Raw genomic sequence first — 19,228 nt, 5'->3', positions numbered from 1 at the left:
ATTGAGATCGTATGATAATTGTCTTTCTCTGATTAACTGATTTTTGCTTAGCATAATACCCTCTAGTTCCATCCACGTTGTTGCAAATGGCAAGATTTCAATTTTTGATGGCTGCATAATATTCCAGTGTGTGTGTGTGTGTGTGTGTGTGTGTGTGTGTGTGTGTGTGTGTGTACACACATTTTCTTTATCCATCTGTCAGTGAACATCTGGGCTCTTTCCATATTTTGGCTATTGTGGACATTGCTGCTATAAACATTGGGGTGCAGGTGCCCCTTCAGTTCACTACATTTGTATCTTTGGGGTAAATGCCCAGTAGTGCAATTGCTGGGTTGTAGGGTAGCTCTATTTTCAACGTTTTGAGGAACCTCTGTACTGTCTTCCAGAGTGGCTACACCAGCCTGCATTCCCACCAACAGTGTGGGAAGGTTCCCCTTTCTCTGCATCCTCACCAACATCTGTCGTTTCCTGACTTATTATTTTTAGCCGTTCTGACCAGCGTGAGGTGGTATCTCATTGTGGTTTTGTTTTGTATTTCCCTGATGCCAAGGGATGTGGAGCATTTTTTTCATGTGTCTGTTGGCCATTTGGATGTCTTCTTTGGAGAAAAGTCTGTGCATGTCTTCTGCCCATTTCTTGATTGGATTATTTATTCTTTGGCTATTGAGTTTGGTAAGTTCTTTATAGATTTTAGATACTACCCCTTTATCTCATATGTCAGTTGCAAGTATCTTCTTCCATTCTGTCAGTTGTCTTTTGGTTTTGTTGACTGTTTCCTTTGCTATGCAAAAACGTTTTATCTTGATGAAGTCCCAATAGTTCATTTTTACCCTTGCTTCCCTTGCCTTTGGAGCCGTGTCTAGCAAGAAGTTGCTGCGGCCAAGGTCACAGAGGTTGCTGCCTGTGTTCTCCTCTAGGATTTTGATGGATTCCTGTCTCACATTTACGTCTTTCATCCATTTTGAATCTATTTTTGTGTATGGTATGAGGAAATGGTCTAGTTTCATCTTTCTGCATGTGGCTGTCCAATTTTCCCAACACCGTTTGTTGAAGAGACTGTCTTTTTTCCATTGGCTGTTCTTTTGTGCTTTGTCGAAGATTAGTTGACCATAGAGTTGAGGGTCCATTTCTGGGTTCTCTCTTCTGTTTCATTGGCCAATGTGTCTGTTTTTGTGCCAGTACCATACTGTCTTGTTGATGACAGCTTTGTCATAGAGCTTAAAGTCCAGAATTGTGAGCCACCAGGTTTGGTTTTCTTTCTCAACATTCCTTTGGCTCTTTGGGGTCTTTTCTGGTTCCATACAAATTTTAGGATTATTCCATTTCTTTGAAAAAAGTGGATGGTATTTTGATAGGGATTGCATTGAATGTATAGATTGCTCTAGGTAGCAATGACAGTTTAACAATATTTGTTCTTCCAATCCATGAGCATAGAACGTTTTTCCCTTTCTTTGTGTCTTCCTCAGGAGTTTTTCTCATGAGTGTTCTATACTTTTCAGTGTGGAGATCCTTTGCCTCCTTCGTTAGGTTTATTCCTAGGTATCTTATGGTTTTCAGTGCAATTCTAAATGGGTTCAACTCCTTAATTTCTCTTTCTTTCTCATTGTTGGTGTATAGAAATGCAACTCATTTCTGTGCATTGATTTTATATCCTGCCACTCTGCTGAATTCCTGTATGAGTTCTAGCAATTTTGGGGTGGAGTCTTTCGGGTTTTCCACATAGAGTATCATGTCATCTGTGAAGAATGAGAGTTTGACTTCTTTGCCAATTCTGATGCCTTTTATTTCTTTTTGTTGCCTGATTGCTGAGGCTAGGACTTCTAGTACGATGTCGAACAGCAGTGGTGAGAGTGGACATCCCTGCCGTGTTCCTGACCTTAGGGGAACGCTCTCAGTTTCTCCCCACTGAGAATGATACTCACTGGGCTTTTCGTAGATGGCTTTTATGATATTGAGGTATGTGCCCTCTATCCCTGCACCATGAAGAGTTTTGATCAAGAAAGGATGCTGTACTTTGTCAAATGCTTTTTCTGCATCTATTGAGAGGATCATATGGTTCTTGTCCTTTCTTTTATTAATGTAGTGTATTATATTGATTGTTTTGTGGATGTTGAACCACCTTTGCAGCCCAGGAATGAATCCCACTTGGTTGTGGTGAATAATCCTTTTAATGTACTGGTGGATCCTATTGACTAGTATTTTGGTGAAAATTTGTGCATCCTTGTTCATCAGGGCGATTGGTCTGTAATTTTCCTTTTTGGTGGGTTCTTTGTCTGGTTTTGGGATCAAGGTAATGCTGGCCTCGTAGAAAGAGTTTGGAATTTTCCTTCAGAAGAATAGGTATTAATTCTTCTTTAAGTGTTTGGTAGAATTCCCCTGGGAAGCCATCCGGCCCTGGGCTCTTGTTTGTTGGGTCAATATGGTTATACTAACACTAAAACAACTAGATTCAATTTAGGATTTTGTTTTGTTTTGTTTTGCAGTTCTTTTTATCCTTGGGATATACTATCAAAATTCTGTTTTTTGAAGTCACTTGAAATCATTTTTTGCTTGGTTATGAAACTCGAGATAGTGCTATGGTCATTTGTTCCCCTTTTGTATTGTAGATTTCTACTTAAAAAAGGGAATCCATAAAAGTACTAGAAGAAGGGGCACCTGGGTGGCTCAGTCGGTTAAGTGTCTGCCTTCAACTCAGGTCATGATCCCATGGTCCTGGGATTGAGCCCCATCGGGCTCCTTGCTCAGTGGGGAGTCTGCTTCTCCCTCTCCCTTTGCCCCTTGCCCAGCTCATACTCTCTCTCACATGTGCTCTCTCTCTTAATAAAATAAAATCTTTCAAAAAAGTACTGGAGAAAAGCTGTGAATATTTTTAAATCATAAATTGGTGTAGGTGTTTTAAGCACAAAATAAAACATATATAGACACAAAATACCATTTACCTAGTCAAATAGCAAGTTTGGAGAAAATATTTTTCATAAAATACACAAACGGCTAATTTTATTCCTATATAAACAGATTTTATACATCAATAAGAAAGAATTAAATACCCCATTAGAAAAATGGGCAAAGAATAGAAGTGATTCACAGAAGGCACCTAAAAGACCGAAAATAGGGACACCTGGCTGGCTCAGTCAGTGGAGCATGTGATTCTTGATCTTGGGGTTGTGGGTTCAAGCCCCATGTTGAGTGTAGAGATTACTTAAAAATAAAATCTTTAAAAAAAAAAATAGTGTAAAATGGGGCGCCTGGATGGCTCAGTCGGTTAAGCGTCTGCCTTCGGCTCAGGTCATGATCCCAGAGTCCTGGGATCGAGCCCCGCATCGGGCTCCCTGCTCAGCGGGAAGCCTGCTTTTCCCTTTCCCACTCCCCCTGCTTGTGTTCCCTCTCTCGCTGTCTCTCTCTCTGTCAAATAAATAAATAAAATCTTTAAAAAATAATAAAATTAAAAATTAAAAAAAATAGTGTAAAGATCCTAAATCTCCCTAAAAGTAAATAAACATTTAAACAAGTCCATTTTTTTCTTAGATTGACAAAATAAAAAGGATCAATAATTATTGTTGATGAGGATGTAAGAAAATAAACATCACCGTGAGCTCAAATAAAGTATCTGTTTACTTATTTATTTACCTACTACTAAATTATAAACTCTTTCAGTGCGGAGACACCTTATTCCTGCTTATATTCTCAGTTCTAGCACAATGTGTAGCACAGATTTTGGGCTTAGCAAATGTGTTCATGATTGATCTCAACAAACATTGACTAACCTGTATATACCAGGGAAACTCCTGACCTAAAGAGGAAAGAAGGGACTTTGTTTTATGAAGTTCTCACTAGGCAGTATTTTATACCTTAAAACTGTACAAATTTTTGAGAATAATGACTAGTGCATGTAGAAGAAGGAATAATAGAGCTTTGCAACCGCATAGCAATATTGAATTCAGACAAGAATCATCTGTGGTCACATGATGCTAAGATCAGTGCTTACAGATGTGTTGGGAAACAGGTTATTTACAGACTCTCAATGTATTCCCCCCCCACTACTAATTAATTATCGAGGGAGTTAAAAAAGTACTCCTTCATTGGAGAAATCTAGAAGTCCCACCTTAATTAAGTGATCAAAGTCAACATTCCCAGTAATGGAACATGCTGACATTAGGTGTCTCATCTGCTGGGAGTGTCTCTAAGAAAGAGTCAACATTACTTATTTAGAATTCCTGCCAAAAATGCAAACCTGAATTGAATAGTGAGGAGATAATCAAATGTCAAGAAAGACTGCCCCCCCTCTAAAAGGAGAAAATCTGTCCCAGATTAAAGGAGACTAAAGAGATATGATAACTAAATACCATGGGGGTCCTGGCTTGGGCAGGGGGGGGGTGAGAAGTCTTATCAAGGACATTTATTTAGATACGCAGAGAAATTTGAATATGGACAATATCAATTAGATAATAGTATTATATTAGTGTTAAATTCCTAGAATTTTTTTATGCTGTAGTTATGTAAGAATATCCTTGTTAGGAGATATATGACAAAGAATTTTGTAGTGACCGGTCATGACCTCTTCAACTTTATTCTCCAGTTATTTAGCAAAAATTTTAAAGCTATAAGTAACAGTAGTTAATGTTGTCACATCTTTAAACTGTTTAGTCCGAATAAAAATCGTGCGTTTAAGATATGTATGTTAATAATTGTGTTCCTTTTTTAATTATGTAACAATTATGTTATCAACAGACATTTATTTCATATACATATGTGTGGAGAGGAAGAAAGCAAATGGGCAAAATGCTCACAGGGGGTGAATCTAGATGAAGAGTATATGGGACTATTCTTATACCTTTCTGTAAGTCTGAATTTTTATTCAGATTAAACAGTTTAAATTCAATTTAAAAAAACTATATGGCAACATGAGCAAATTTTGTATTAACGTGTACTGAGTGAGAGCAAGAAAATGTGTCTGTTAAAGAACAATGCTAAAAATATATAACTAATACCAAATAATGTTTTTAAAGAAATCATATTGTTTTTATTTTGTAACATTTGTATTCCTTTTTGATAGGTAATGGAATATCTTATTGGTGGGGATGTCAAGTCTCTCCTACATATATATGGTTATTTTGATGAAGAGATGGCTGTGAAATACATTTCTGAAGTAGCCTTGGCTCTAGACTATCTTCACAGACACGGAATCATCCACAGGTAAAGACTGACTTTTCTACAAACTATTACTAAAAACCACAAATAATCAAATTATGGATTAAATATTTGAGTTTGAAATATTTGCATAATCATTTGCCCATGTATCTGGATTTATCTAAAGTTTGGTAGTAACTTGTATGAGTTTAGAAATTCCATCAACTCAGGGCACCTGGGTGACTCAGTTGGTTAAGCGTCTGCCTTCGGCTCAGGTCATGATCCCAGGGTCCTGGGATTGAGCCCCACATCGGGCTCCATGCTCGGCAGGAGGCCCGCTTCTCCCTCTCCCACTCCCCCCTGCTTGTGTTCCTGCTCTCGCTGTGTCTCCCTCTGTCAAATAAATAAATAAAATCTTTAAAAATAAATAAATAAAAAGTAAATAAAAGCACTAAGTTTAAAAAAAAAAGTATAAATTCCATCAACTCTTCTTTTGTCTCCCCTCCCTGTGCTTTGAATATGTTGCGTTTAGCACGGGTACACCATTTGTTGTGAAGGATATTGAATCTTTTTTCCACTCCCTATCGTCATATAAAAGTGCTCTACTTTATAATGCCAACTGACTTGCAGTGTGCAAAGAAAGTCATGTTCTAAGTGGCTCTTCTCAGTTAAGGCTTAATCTTACCCTCCATGAATGAGGTAAATATGATTTTGGTGTGGCCTGAGCTTTATTTTATCTAATGAGGTTTATTTGTTATAATGAACTATCGAGGAATAATGCCAAAGAGGATCTAGTATTAAATCAGTTAACTTTCTCGTAGGTTCAAATATACAGAAGATTATTTACTTTTGAGAGTTGTTTTTTGCACTTTCAAAGCCAACAATAAGTGCCTTATTTTAGAGAAAATAGGGTTTGATTCTTCTGTAACTATCTGGGTTTTTCCCTGCTAATTCTGACATCAACACTAGCTCTTTTTTAATTATCTATGCTTTTGTCTTTTGTATGTGCAGGGATTTGAAACCAGACAATATGCTTATTTCTAATGAAGGTCATATTAAACTAACAGATTTTGGTCTTTCCAAAGTTACTTTGAATAGAGGTAAGAAAAATAGCAGGTAAGTACCTTTGTAAAATCCCAACAACTAAAAAAATAAATACCCAACAACTACATACTATTAACCTAAACTATTTTGTTAGTTTATAATGCTAAAATTTGATGATTATTTGTTCCAAAAAAGACTAGAAAAGTATAATGGTATTTCCTTTCAATTGAAGATGAAAAATGGAAAAAAAAAAAAAGAAATGGAAATCATTTCTTAATCATCAAGGGCGCTCAAAGATCTTTGGATCTTCAAAGAGGAACTCACAATTTCTGTTCTTCTGACTTTTTGTCTCTACTGAAACTGGTTTGACCAATTAAACATCAGTAAAATGACAAAAATAACTATAACATGAGAAACAGTAATACCTAGAACTTATTCACACTGCTAGGACCACCACGGAGACCTTGATAAACAAGGGGCAAAGAAACCGAACACGATCCACACACACATACCCACACACACATATATATGGGAGTATGTTGATTTCGCTACTGGTAATGAAAGAAACGCTAATTTAAAAAATAACGAAAGAATCATTTCACACTGTTAAGCTAGGCAAAAAAAAAGGACCGAAGATCTAAAATTAATGAGACTGCAAAAGCACAGTTAGTTTTTTCAGAAACATTGTAAATTAACACGGTACTTTCCAACTGATATCTACCAATGTGTTTTAAGAAACAAAAGAGTTTAATTTTTTGACCTAATTTGTCTATCTTGAAATTTATTCTAAGGAAATGGTTCAAGAGAACAAAATATATGAATAAAACTTTGTAGCACCATTGTTTCTAATAGGGAGAAAGTAGAAATTACTTAAGTTTATCATAGAAACGTGGATACTTGAGAGCTTATCAACTTGGTAGCATATTGTATTCTCTATTAAAATGGTAGCAGATAGAAATAAAAACAGGATAGCAAAAAACTGGGCTTATAAATTATAAACCACGGGATTATAATTGTTTGAAAATAAACAGATCTATAATTCTTTATCTGCAAGTACAAATTTCAAAAACTTTTGAAGACCTAAAGATTTTCATTTAGTTTGATAAAATCTGACCTGAGCTGATATGGGCTATTTATGGTTTTTATTACTCCCATTTCATGTAACTACTCAGATTTTTCACAGCAGTAATAATAATACTTGAGTACACGTGGCTAGATGAGATGCCACTAGGGGTGTTCCTTACTATACATTATACTGGATATTTACCCAAAGAAAACAAAAATACTAATTTGAAAAGATAATGTGCATCCTTATGTTGATTGCAGCAGCATTTCCAATAGCCCAGATAGGGGAGCAATCCAAGTGTCCATCAATAGATGAATGGATAAAGAAGATGTGGCGTGTGTACACACACACACACACACACACACACACACACACACACACAAGAATATTACTCAGCCATAAAAAAGAATGTTGTTTTGCCATTTGTGACAACATGGACAGACCTGGAGGGTATTATGCTCAGTGAAATAAGTCATACAGAAAGACAAGTACCATATAATTTCACTTAATATCATGGAATCTAAAACAAAACAGACAAACAAAAAAAAGTGGAGGCAGACCCATTAATACAGAGAACAAACTGATGATTGTGGGGGAGAACAGGCAAAAGGGCAAAATGTGTGAAAGGGAGGGGAAGACACAGGCTTCCAGTTATGGAATGAATAAGTCATAGGGATAAAAAGTACAGGACAGTGAATGTAGACAATAATATTGTAAAAGCATTATATGACAGACGGTAGCTACACTCGTGGTGAGCATAGTATAACGTATAGAGTTGTTGAATCACTAGGTTGTGCAACTGAAACTAAGGTAAAATTGTGTGTCATACCTCAATAAAAAAACAACAAAAAAATAAAAAGCCACTATATATTTATCACATTACCTTTCTAAAATCTAAATATCTTTTAATTGTGAGGCAAATCTAACTCCCTGAGTTTCAGATAAGATATTGGAAAAAGCCATAAATCAGATGAATTTTGTGTTATGGTGATATAACAGTTTAATATTTTTTATTTTATTTTTTTCCTATCTGATGATTTATTTAAAATTTGGCTCCCATGGTGAACCTGGCTGGCTCAGTTGGTAGAGCATGCAGCTCTTGATATGGGGGTCATGAGTTCCATCCCCACATTGAGTAGATGGCTTATATGAAAAATAAAAATAAAAATAAATAAAACACAATTTGCCTCCCAAATAACTCTACATTTGTATTAGTATAAATATTAATATGACAAACATCTTTTAAGTATACAGATTCTGAATTTGGTTTTTCTTTTTTTTTTTTAATAGTGGTAAAAAATTCATAATATAAAATTTACCCTTTTTTAAAAAGTGAATTTTTTTTTAAAGATTTTATTTATTTATTTGACAGAGAGAGAGAGACAGCAAGAGCAGGAACACAAGCAGGGGAGAGGGTCAGAGGGAGAAGCAGGCTTCCCGCCGAGCAGGGAGCCCAATGTGGGACTCGATCCCAGGACCCTGGGATCATGACCTGAGCTGAAGGCAGACGCTTAACGACTCAGCCACCCAGGCACCCAAACTTTTTTTTTTTTAAAGTTCAGTAGTATTAACTATATTCACATCGTTATGCAACAGATCTCTAGAACTTTTTCATCTTGCAAAACTGAAACACTGTCCCCTGATTTCCCCTTCCCCCAGCCCCCGCAACCACAATTCTATTCTGTATCTGTGAGTTTGATTACTTTAGGCACCTCATGTGAGTAGAACCATAGAGTATTTGTTGTTTTGTGACTGACTTATATCACTTAGCGTAATGTCCTCAAGGTTCATCCATATCGCAGCATGTAACAGGATTTCCTTCTTTTTAAAGGCTTAATAACATTCCATTATACGGATATATGCCACTTTTTTTATCCATTCATGTGTCAGTAGACATTTGGGTTGCTTCTACCTCCTGGCTATTGTGAATTATGCAATAAACATGAATGTATAAATATCCCTTGGAGACCCTGCTGTCAGTTCTCTCCTGTATATACCCAGTTGTGGAATTCCTGGGTCATATAGGAATTCTATTTTTAATTTTTTGAGGAGCTTCTATTGTGTTTTTCATAGTGGCTGCACTATTTAACATTCCTGCCAGCAATGTACAGGGTTCCAGTTTCTCCGCATTCTTGCCAACACTATTTTCTGTTTTTTGATACTAGCCATCCTAATGGGTATGAGATAATATTTCATTATACTTTTGGTTTGCCTTTTTCTGTTGATTACTAATGTTGAGCATCTTTTCATAACCATATTGGCTGTTTGTGTTATCTTTGGAGAAATATCTGTCCAAATCCATTGTCCACTTTTTAATTAGATAATTATTTTTTAATTGTTGGGTTGTAGTACTTTATATACTCTGTACATTAACCCCTTATCAGATAACTGATTTGCAGATATTTCCTCCCATTCTGTAGGTTCTTTTCATTCTGTTGATTATCTCCTTTGATATACGGAAGTTTTTAAGTTTGACATAGCCCCATTTGTCTATTTTTGCTTTTTGCCTGTGCCTTTGGAATCCTATCCAAGAAATCACTGCCATATTTTTAACATTTAATTTATAAAAGATTATTTTTTAAAAAAGATTTATTTTTATTTTAGGAGAGAGAGAGAGCGTGGAACATGAGCAGGGGGAGGGGCAGAGGGAGAGAGGCAGACTCCCAGCTGAGCCTGGAGCCTAACAGGGGTCGGGCTCCCACAACTCTGAGACCACCACCTGAGCTGAAATCAAGAGTCAGTCACCCAGCCATTTGAGCCACCCAGGCGCCCCTAGTTTATAAAATATTCTTTAAGATGTTTATTGTTACCTGTTAGTCCTTATTTCTTCATCAATGTATGATATAAATAAAATTTGGTAAGTTCAAATTTTCAGCTTACCTTTAAAAGTCTGATATCACATAGGAGGGCACCTGGCTGACTCAGTCGGTGGAGGATACTGATATCAGGATTGTGAGTTCGACCCCCCATTGGGTGTAGAGATTACTTAAAAATAAAATCTTTTAAGAAAAAGTCTGATACCATGTAGAATATTATGGTTTTCCTACCATTTGTGGTGGGGGGGCATGCGATTATTTTTTTAAATTATTTTTTAAGGGGCGCCTGGGTGGTTCAGTTGGCTGGGCATCTGCCTTCAACTCAGGTCATTATCCCAGAGTCCTGGGACCCTGCTTGGCGGGGAGACTGCTTCTCCCTCTCCCTCTGCCTGCCACTCCCCCTGCTTTTACATTCTCTCTCTCTGTGTCAGGTAAATAAAAAATCTTAAAATAGGGGCGCCTGGGTGGCTCACTCGTTAGGTGTCTGCCTTCGGCTCAGGTCATGATCTCAGAGTCCTGGGATCGAGTCCCACATCAGGCTCCCTGCTCAGTAGGGAGCCTGCTTCTCCCTCTCCCACTCCCCCTGCTTGTGTTCCCTCTGTCAGTGTCTCTCTCTCTCTCTCTGTCAAATAAATAAATCAATTTTTTAAAAAATCTTTAAATAACTAAAAGATTTTTTAAAAGTAATCTTTTTACCCAACCTAGGGCTCTAACTCATGACCCGGAGATCAAGAGTCACATGCTCTACCGCCTGACAGGCACCCACCATTTTTGATATCTAAAGAAAACAGTACATTATGTGTGAATGTTGAATTACTTTACAAAGTTATGCACTGAAACTGATAAAAATTCTGCATCAATTTCTATCTTGACCTACACTTGCACATGTTAGTTAATGGGGGGCCCATAATTTGTACTAATTCCTTAAACAGATTGTGATATTGAAATTTTAATTTATATTCCTAATATTCCTTTCTTAATTTTTCTTACCACATCCTTTTCTACTATTTGATTTACCAAGAATTATTTTGTTGCCAGTTAGATAATACTCTTGTTTGATGATTGAGTACTCCCTAGTTTGGGTCATTACACTGTGTTCTATTCATTCCGGAGGAAGACTCTATTCTATCAAAGTTTAATGATTTCAATCAGTTGCTTTTTTTTAAATAGGGAAATATTTATCTTTTTTTTTTTTTTTGACCCCTTTCACCCGTTTCTCCTATCCCCCACCCCTGCCTCTGGCATCCCACACAAACTGTTCTCTGTACCTGTGAGCTTAGTTTTGTTTTGTTTCTTAAGATTCCATATATAATAGAGATCATATAGTATTTGTCTTTGTCTGCTTGGTTGTATATATTTACTCCGTGGCATGGTGGCTTCTCTGGATACGTTCATCTTACACAAGCCAGTGTTATAGATAATGTTAATGTGGAAAGGGGACAAAGTTCAGAACAGATGATTAGTGACTAGTAAGACAATAATATTGAAGTTTTTAAAGAATTTCATATACTTTTCTTTCCATACATAGTCATCAATATGATGGATATCCTTACAACACCATCAATGGCTAAACCTAGACAAGATTATGCAAGAACCCCAGGACCAGTGTTATCTCTCATCAGCTCTTTGGGATTTGTAAGCACTTGATTAGAAAAAAGTCACATGACATGCCCTCTCATGATTGCCATTTAAAATTGTAAATGCTTTTTTTAAATAACTGTTCAAAATAAATTTAAATATCAAGCATGTTGAGTTACTTTAACATTATCTACTTAGGTGGTATAACAGTCTATGTATTTAGGTGGTGTTTTGTGGCGGTAAATCTTAGCATTTGTTTTTGTTTTTCTCTCTTTAATAGAACACACCAGTTGCAGAAAAAAACAAAGACTCTACAAATATTCTTTCAACCCATGTATCTGAAACATCGCACCTTTCTCAAGGACTAATTTGTCCTATGTCTGTAGATCACAGGGATACTACTCCTTATTCTAACAAACTACTAAACTCATGTGAGTATAAAAGAAAAAGGTAGTTCATTCCATTAAGTGTGTCTTTTGAGGAACAAAATGTTTTTGAATTTTTAAATTTCTAATACGGGTTTGAGATACAAATACTTGAACAGTCTGTGGCATTCCTATATTTCTTCATGTAAATGCCATTTCTGACACAGATTGTTGCGGATCTTTTTTTTTTTTTAATAAAGATTTTATTTTAAGTAATCTCTATATCCAACATAGGGCTGGAACTTACAATCCCGAGATCAAGAGTCACATGCTCTACTGACTGAACCAGCCAGGCGCCCCTGTTGTAGATCTTTAAGTCAACAGAATAAAATACCTAGCTAATGAGATTTTCCTCAGTTTGGTATTAGAATGATCATTGGGTAAATTTCACTGTACTGGGTCTATGGAAATCTTATATAGAGAAGATGTAGTACGTATAATATTTTGTGTCTTTATAAAATTATTTCCAAAAGATTTTGAAATAAAATAGTTGAAGTAAAGATATAAATTTTCATTAGCTCACAATGAAAAACAAAAGTAGTAGAGGAAGAGAATGGGACATTTGTATAGCACTTAACTTCACCTTTTATAACTTAGCAACGGTGGATGATTTAGTTCTCTGCGCTCGATGTTCTTCATCTTGGGAATGTGAATAATGATGCTTTGAAGGGCAATTAGTGTCACATGTTTTCGTAGATGTTACCTCATTTTTAATTTAGTCCTCAAATCTGTACATATCCAGGATATCTCCCTTACAAATGAGAAAATGAATGTTTGAAAATGTTTAGTTACACACTAGAAGTGGGTAAGGCAAGTCCTGATTGCAACTATAATTATCTGTCCACTGACCCTTTCTTCCAAAGTCAGTGAGTCTTATTTCTCTGTCAAAATCACTTCTGTGGAAATCAAAATGGCTGAAAAACATAAATAGCTTTGACAAATAAAAACTACTAAAATACAGAATATGCAGTTGCTACTACAGCCTTATTCTTAAATGAAAGTAATGGCATCTCCCTTAGTTGTTTTTTAAATCTAGTCAGAAGTAAATCAGGGCAAGGCACTGCTGGTCGCCAAGTGGATATCAAGATGAATAAGAGAGGTCCTTGCCTCAGAAGAACTTGTAATTCTGTGTTGATTACATGTGTAAAGGGATAACAATAGCAATCCTCTAAAACAAAATCGCAAGAAGGATACTGTGATACAACACAGAAAGTGTTAAATGCTAACTGGGAAAATAAGGAATGGTTCTCAATGAAGATATAGCAGTAGCTCCAAGTGTACTGGAAAAGCATTTCAGATAGAGGCATGAACAAAGGCACAGACACTTGGAAGTATTCCATCTTCAGACAACGGGGACTAAATGTGTTTTGTGAGAATGGGAAGCATGTGCAAGGGGAAGGGAAGCTTAGCAGGTAGATGGGGAAGGATTAAGTGTCATTACAGGGAACCTAGAATTTAAGCTGTAGAAAAAGGGGAGTCCTCAAAAGTTCCAAAGAGGGGCGCCTGGTGGCTCAGATGGTTAAGCATCTTCCTTAGGCTCCAGTCGTGATCCCACGGTCCTGGGATCGAGTTCCGCATTGGGCTCCCTGCTCAATGAGGAGCCTGCTTCTCCCTCTCCCTCTGCCCCTGCTTGTGCTCGCTCTCTCTCTCTCTCTCTGTCCAATAAATAAATAAAATCTTTAAAAAATAAAATAAAAAACACAAAAGTTCCAAAGAAAGGAATGGTCTGATTATATCACTGATCCAGAGAGAACTCTTTAGCAAATACACAGTGCGCACATGGCATTGGGGTAGACACAAATTTCCACATTACTGGGGCAGGGGGGAGGGACAAGCTGAGCAGTTTAGTCACATATCAAGGTCAGTGTCCAATGAGTGAGGAATTTCATTGAGAGGGTTTATGTACCAAAAATAAAGTTGCTTTAGATGGCCATTGAAATTCTGTTTCTAGTTTTAAAGTTCCAAGATTCATTAAATCAAAAAATTGTAAGAATTTACTTGAGATTAAAGTCACGAGTTCACCTTCTTTGGGAAAGAAAAGGCAAGATATACATATCTTTTTATATACATAGAAAATCTGTATATGCACATATGATCTTTAGTAAAAGCCTATTGTGTCTCATAAGTTCAGGAACAACAGTTTTTAGCATGAGTCTATGAGAGACAAACATGTATCATGTAGGTGATGCTGCTTTCTTGTAGTGGCTTGCTCTTAGCCAATTCACTGTTACTTGTTTTACCCAGTCGTATAAAATATCCCTCATGGATGTAGATAATTCATGCTTGTGAGCACATAAGCCTCAACATTAGAAAAAAGCTATGTTTTTTATTTGAGAGAGAGCGAGAGAGCACAGGCGGGAAGGGGAGGGAGACGGAGAGAGCATCTCAGGCAGACTCCATCCTAAGCCTGGAGCCCGATGCGAGGATCCATTTCATGACCCGGACATCACGACCTGAGTGGAAACCTAAGAGTCAGATCCTTAACTGGTTGTGCCACCCAGGTGCCCCTAAAGCTATGGTTTTAATTAAATACGAATTGAACTGAGTAAATTTAGTCACATTCCTATCTTATATCATATCTGGATATAGCATATCAATAATGCTCCTTTATCAAGAAGAGTTTCAAAGTGGATAATGGGTTTCCTCCTAATTACAGCTTAGTTCTTTTGTCCTGATTTTCACCTGTGAATGTTGAGGGTTTGCTTTTTTCTCCGTAAACGTTCACAACAGTACTTGTATGTCCAAAACACCTGAGCCATCCTGGCGGATCGGATAATGTTTACACAGACAGAGCTCTGATGTACAATACTTAATACTTTGCCTAATTATCTGGGAAGATTCAGGTTTGGTGAGGAACTCAGAAAGATGTGACATAAGCTCCGATACTACAGGTCTTGCAACAGTTGCCTCCAATCCCAGGATGCCTGTGAAGTGCCTAACGTCTAACCTCCTGCAGTCCAGGAGAAGGCTGGCTACATCCAGTGCCAGCAGCCAGTCCCACACCGTCGTATCCAGTGTGGAGTCTGAGTGCCACAGCAGCCCCCGATGGGAGAAGGACTGCCAGGTTAGAGTGACCTTTATCCCAACCCCAGCCTCTTTCTTATGTCACATTAACAGTGGAGACACTTTATACCTTTCCATGTACATTCTATAAGGAAATGAAACTGTTACATGAATGGCAGTCAAGGTAGTCTCCATTTCCGTGTATAATCTCAAATTATTTTTAAGTATTTCATTTCTCATTCAAATGCAGAATTATTCATGATTAATATATAATGAGCTTGCAGAAAAATGATAGTAAATATTTGTTTCAGGGCATCTACATGGGCTTTTTTTTATTTTTTAATTTTTATTTTATTTTAATTTTTTTTATCTTTTTAAAGATTTTATTTATTTATTTGACAGAGAGAGACATAGCAAGAGAGGGAACACAAGCTGGGGAGTGGGAGAGGGAGAAGCAGGCTTCCCGCTGAGCGGGGACCCCCATGCGGGGCTCCATCCCAGGACCCTGGGATCATGACCTGAGCCAAAGGCAGATGCTTAACGACTGAGCCACCCAGGCGCCCCAAGTTTTAAATTATAATAAGGTTTCCTTCATAGAGTGCACATAAAATAATGTTAGATTAGAATTATGTCAATACGCAAAAAGTAGACCTTCTGTTTGAGTAAATAATTTAGATTGTATTTACTCCTTATTCTTAGTAATGTGATTTTCTTCGGTGTTGGCTATTTGTGTTCTAGAAGTAAAGTCAGATTATTTTTTAGTCAAGGCAGTGTTTCTTGATCTTTTTCCCTTCTCTTATAGGCTGCTCTACAGGTAATACACGCTACAGGATAAACAGATTTCCTTTCTTAATAACTTATTTCACCTCTTTGCTGTTCAAGAAAGCATATTGTGTAATATTTCAAACCATACACAGCTTTACCTTTCCCTACACCTTCTGTATCCGTGGGGAATGCAATGATTGGATTATGGTAGTGCCTCTCAAGTTATGATCAGAGGAGTGATGATGGACCACAGGGGAACCCTGATAAACCCTGTGCTAATCCCTGGATGATCTGTGCCTGCAGATCTGTGAGTTGTAATTTAGGGATTTTTGCTATTGTTGTTCATGACTAAGCACTCCTTATTATTACTAAGTAAGTTAATGAAGTTTGATTTTTACATACCAAAAATAGGCAGTGTTCGAGTTTATGGAAGACGCACTCTTAGTAATCTTGTAAAAATCCTGATTACCATACACCAATGTATGATACTCTGTATAAAGCTCTGATCGCACAAAAGCACCTGCAGATAGTTAGAATTCAAACAGATTTTAAGGCAAGTGGTTTGTTATCAATGCCTCATCGTTTCATCTTATTGACAGTGGATTTTAATTCCTGTTATTTTTGGGTTTTAATCATAAATTATGATTCGTTTAGCTTCACCTTTATCAGCTTGGTTTTATTATACTTGTACGAAATGATACCTGTTTCCATTAACAAAAGTTTTGTCTATAATTTTCCATTAACTGTATTTTAAGTCCTGTGCATTTTGTAATTCAAAACAGAATCGTCTGTACCCATATTGCAAAGAAGGTATCTATATAATATAGCGTTACCCTCGATTTTGCCTGAAAATGTTGCTTATTAATTTGTGCTAGCTAAAGAACATCTATCAGCTATGTATCATAGAGGGGCGCCTGGGTGGCTCAGTCATTGAGCGTCTGCCTCGGCTCAGGTCATGATCCCAGGGTCCTGGGATCGAGCCCCGCGTCGGGCTCCCTGCTCGGCGGGAGGCCTGCTTCTCCCCCTCCCACTCCCCCCGCTTGTGTTCCCTCTCTCCCTGTGTCTCTCTCAGATAAATCAATAAAATCTTAAAAAAAAAGAAAACATATGGATTATAGACTATCAAATACATATTATACAAATACATATTAAATTATGAAAAGACCTATTAAAGGATAGTTTATTTGAATTTTAGACCAGTGTTTCACTCAAAATATATATAAAAACATGCTTAATTGTTTATATTGCTCTTTAATTCTCTGTTATCGTTGTTCTTTTGTTCCAGTGGAAAGTGGGAATAGGTAGCGTAGTAATTTATGGAGTCATTTATCCCACCTAAGTCAAGAGAGGTTTTAAAAGGTTCAAGAATCTCAGTTTTATACAACTAAAAAAGTGTTTTTTCCTCCCTCTCAGGAAAGTGACAATGCACTGGGCTCTACGGTGATGAGTTGGAATATAATAGAAAAGCCTTCATGTACAAAATCTACCGATTCCATTGAAACCAAAGGTTTCGATAAAAAGGATCTTGAGTTAGCAGTTTCTCCCATTCATAACAGCAGTGCCGTTCCTGAGACTGGAAGCTCCTGTGTAAACCTGGCTAAAAAATGCTTCCCCGGGGAAGTTTCTTGGGAAGCAAAAGAACTGGATATAAATAATATTCATGTGGCCACTGACACAGCACAGTCTGGTTTTCACCAGTCAGAGCAGTGGGCTGTGGATTCTGGTGATAGGACTGAAGAGCACCTTGGGAAAAGACGTTTTAAAAGAAATTTTGAGTTAGTTGACTCTAGTCCTTGTCAGAACATCATACAGAATAAAAAAAACTGTGTAGAGCAGAAGTCTAGAAATGAGCGGTGGTTATATAAATCAAAGGACGGGCTTAACAACTGAGGTCCAAGACCTGAAGCTATCTGTATGTGGTCAGCAAAGTGACTGTGCTGATGAGGAGAACGTGGTCAGTTCTTTCATTGGTAAACCACACACCCCAGAAAAATCACCTACCCCAATGATAGCAAAAAACCTTCTGTGTGAACTGGATGAGGACTGTGATAAGAATGACAAGAAGGACCTCCTCAGTTCTAGTTTTCTATGTTCCGACGCTGAGAGAGCTTCTAAAAGTATTTGTATGGACTCCGATTCATCTTTTCCCAGAATTTCTATCATGGAAAGTTCATTAGAAAGGCAGTCCTTAGATCCAGATAAAAGCATCAAAGAATCCTCTTTTGAAGAATGAAACACTGAAGACCTACTCACCGTATCACCCAGCTGGCAGGAGAATACCTTGCCGAAAGGTGATGAGAATCCTGCTGTCCAAGGCAGTAGCCAAAAAATGTTAGCTCCGTCTTCAGAGGTGTTGAAAACATTAACCTTATCTAAAAGAAATGCCGTAGCTTTTCGAAGTTTTAACAGTCATATCAATGCATCCAATAACTCAGAACCATCCAAAATGAGCATTACTAATCTCTTTAGATGCAATGGAAATTTCATGTGTTTATAGTGGTTCGTATCCCATGGCTATAACCCCTAATCAAAAAGGAACATCCTATATGCCATATCAGGTATGTTCTAACTTTTTAACAGTTTGTCGTTAGATTTTATACCCGTAAACTATGAAGGCCAGATACTTGCCTCTCACCTAGACTATCTGAGATTTTCTGTTCTGCTGGTTGGGAATCTGGACTGTTGGGAGGTTTTGATGCCAAAAGGCAAAGCTGGTAGCAATTTATTATTATTAACTAAAGCACTTCTTCATTTGCTCTCTAGCCTTTCACATATTTTCTTTTTTTAAGATTTTATCTATTTGAGAGAGCGCATGCATGCACGAGCAGCGGGGAGGGGCAGAGGGAGTGGGAGGAGCCAACTCCCCACTGAGCGGGGAGCCCGATGCTGGGCTCCATCCCAGGACCCCGGGATCATGACCTGAGCCAAAGGCAGCCACTTAAACAACTGAGCCACCCAGGCGCCCCTAGACTGTCACATATTTTCAATCACATGTTTACATATTTACAGTCACATATTTTCACTTGACAACAGCAACTCTAAGATACAATATTAAAGTTCATTCTATCTTACTCCCTTTTAAGGACCTTCCTAGATTATCTCTTTTCTTTGTAGGAAATAGTTGGAAAATATATATTTCAAATCTTATGTTATTTTTATTTTCTAAACCTTTATCTTAACAAACGCAAAGTTTCATTTTTTTTTCTTTTTTTGGAGACATGACATAAAGTTGAGAGTACAAACTCTGAATTAGGGTCACAAGACTTGGAGTTTTCTATTCAGAACTTACTGAGTGACTTAGAAGTCCGTTTTCCTCAGAGCCTCAGCTTCTTACCTCTCTGTAGAATATGCTGACACCTCTCCCACTGGTCTCACAGAGTCCTTGTGAGACCACAAAGTATCTT

At 37.4% G+C, this 19,228-nt stretch overlaps 1 pseudogene; it reads left to right on the top strand.

The window, feature by feature from the left end:
* Window positions 1-19,228, top strand: part of LOC118357333 — a 35,934-nt pseudogene that overhangs the window by 6,436 nt on the left and 10,270 nt on the right.

The sequence above is a fragment of the Zalophus californianus genome, chromosome 9 (assembly GCF_009762305.2).
Source record: "Zalophus californianus isolate mZalCal1 chromosome 9, mZalCal1.pri.v2, whole genome shotgun sequence".
NCBI lineage: Eukaryota > Metazoa > Chordata > Mammalia > Carnivora > Otariidae > Zalophus > Zalophus californianus.
This window is presented reverse-complemented; position numbering and strand designations above follow the sequence as displayed.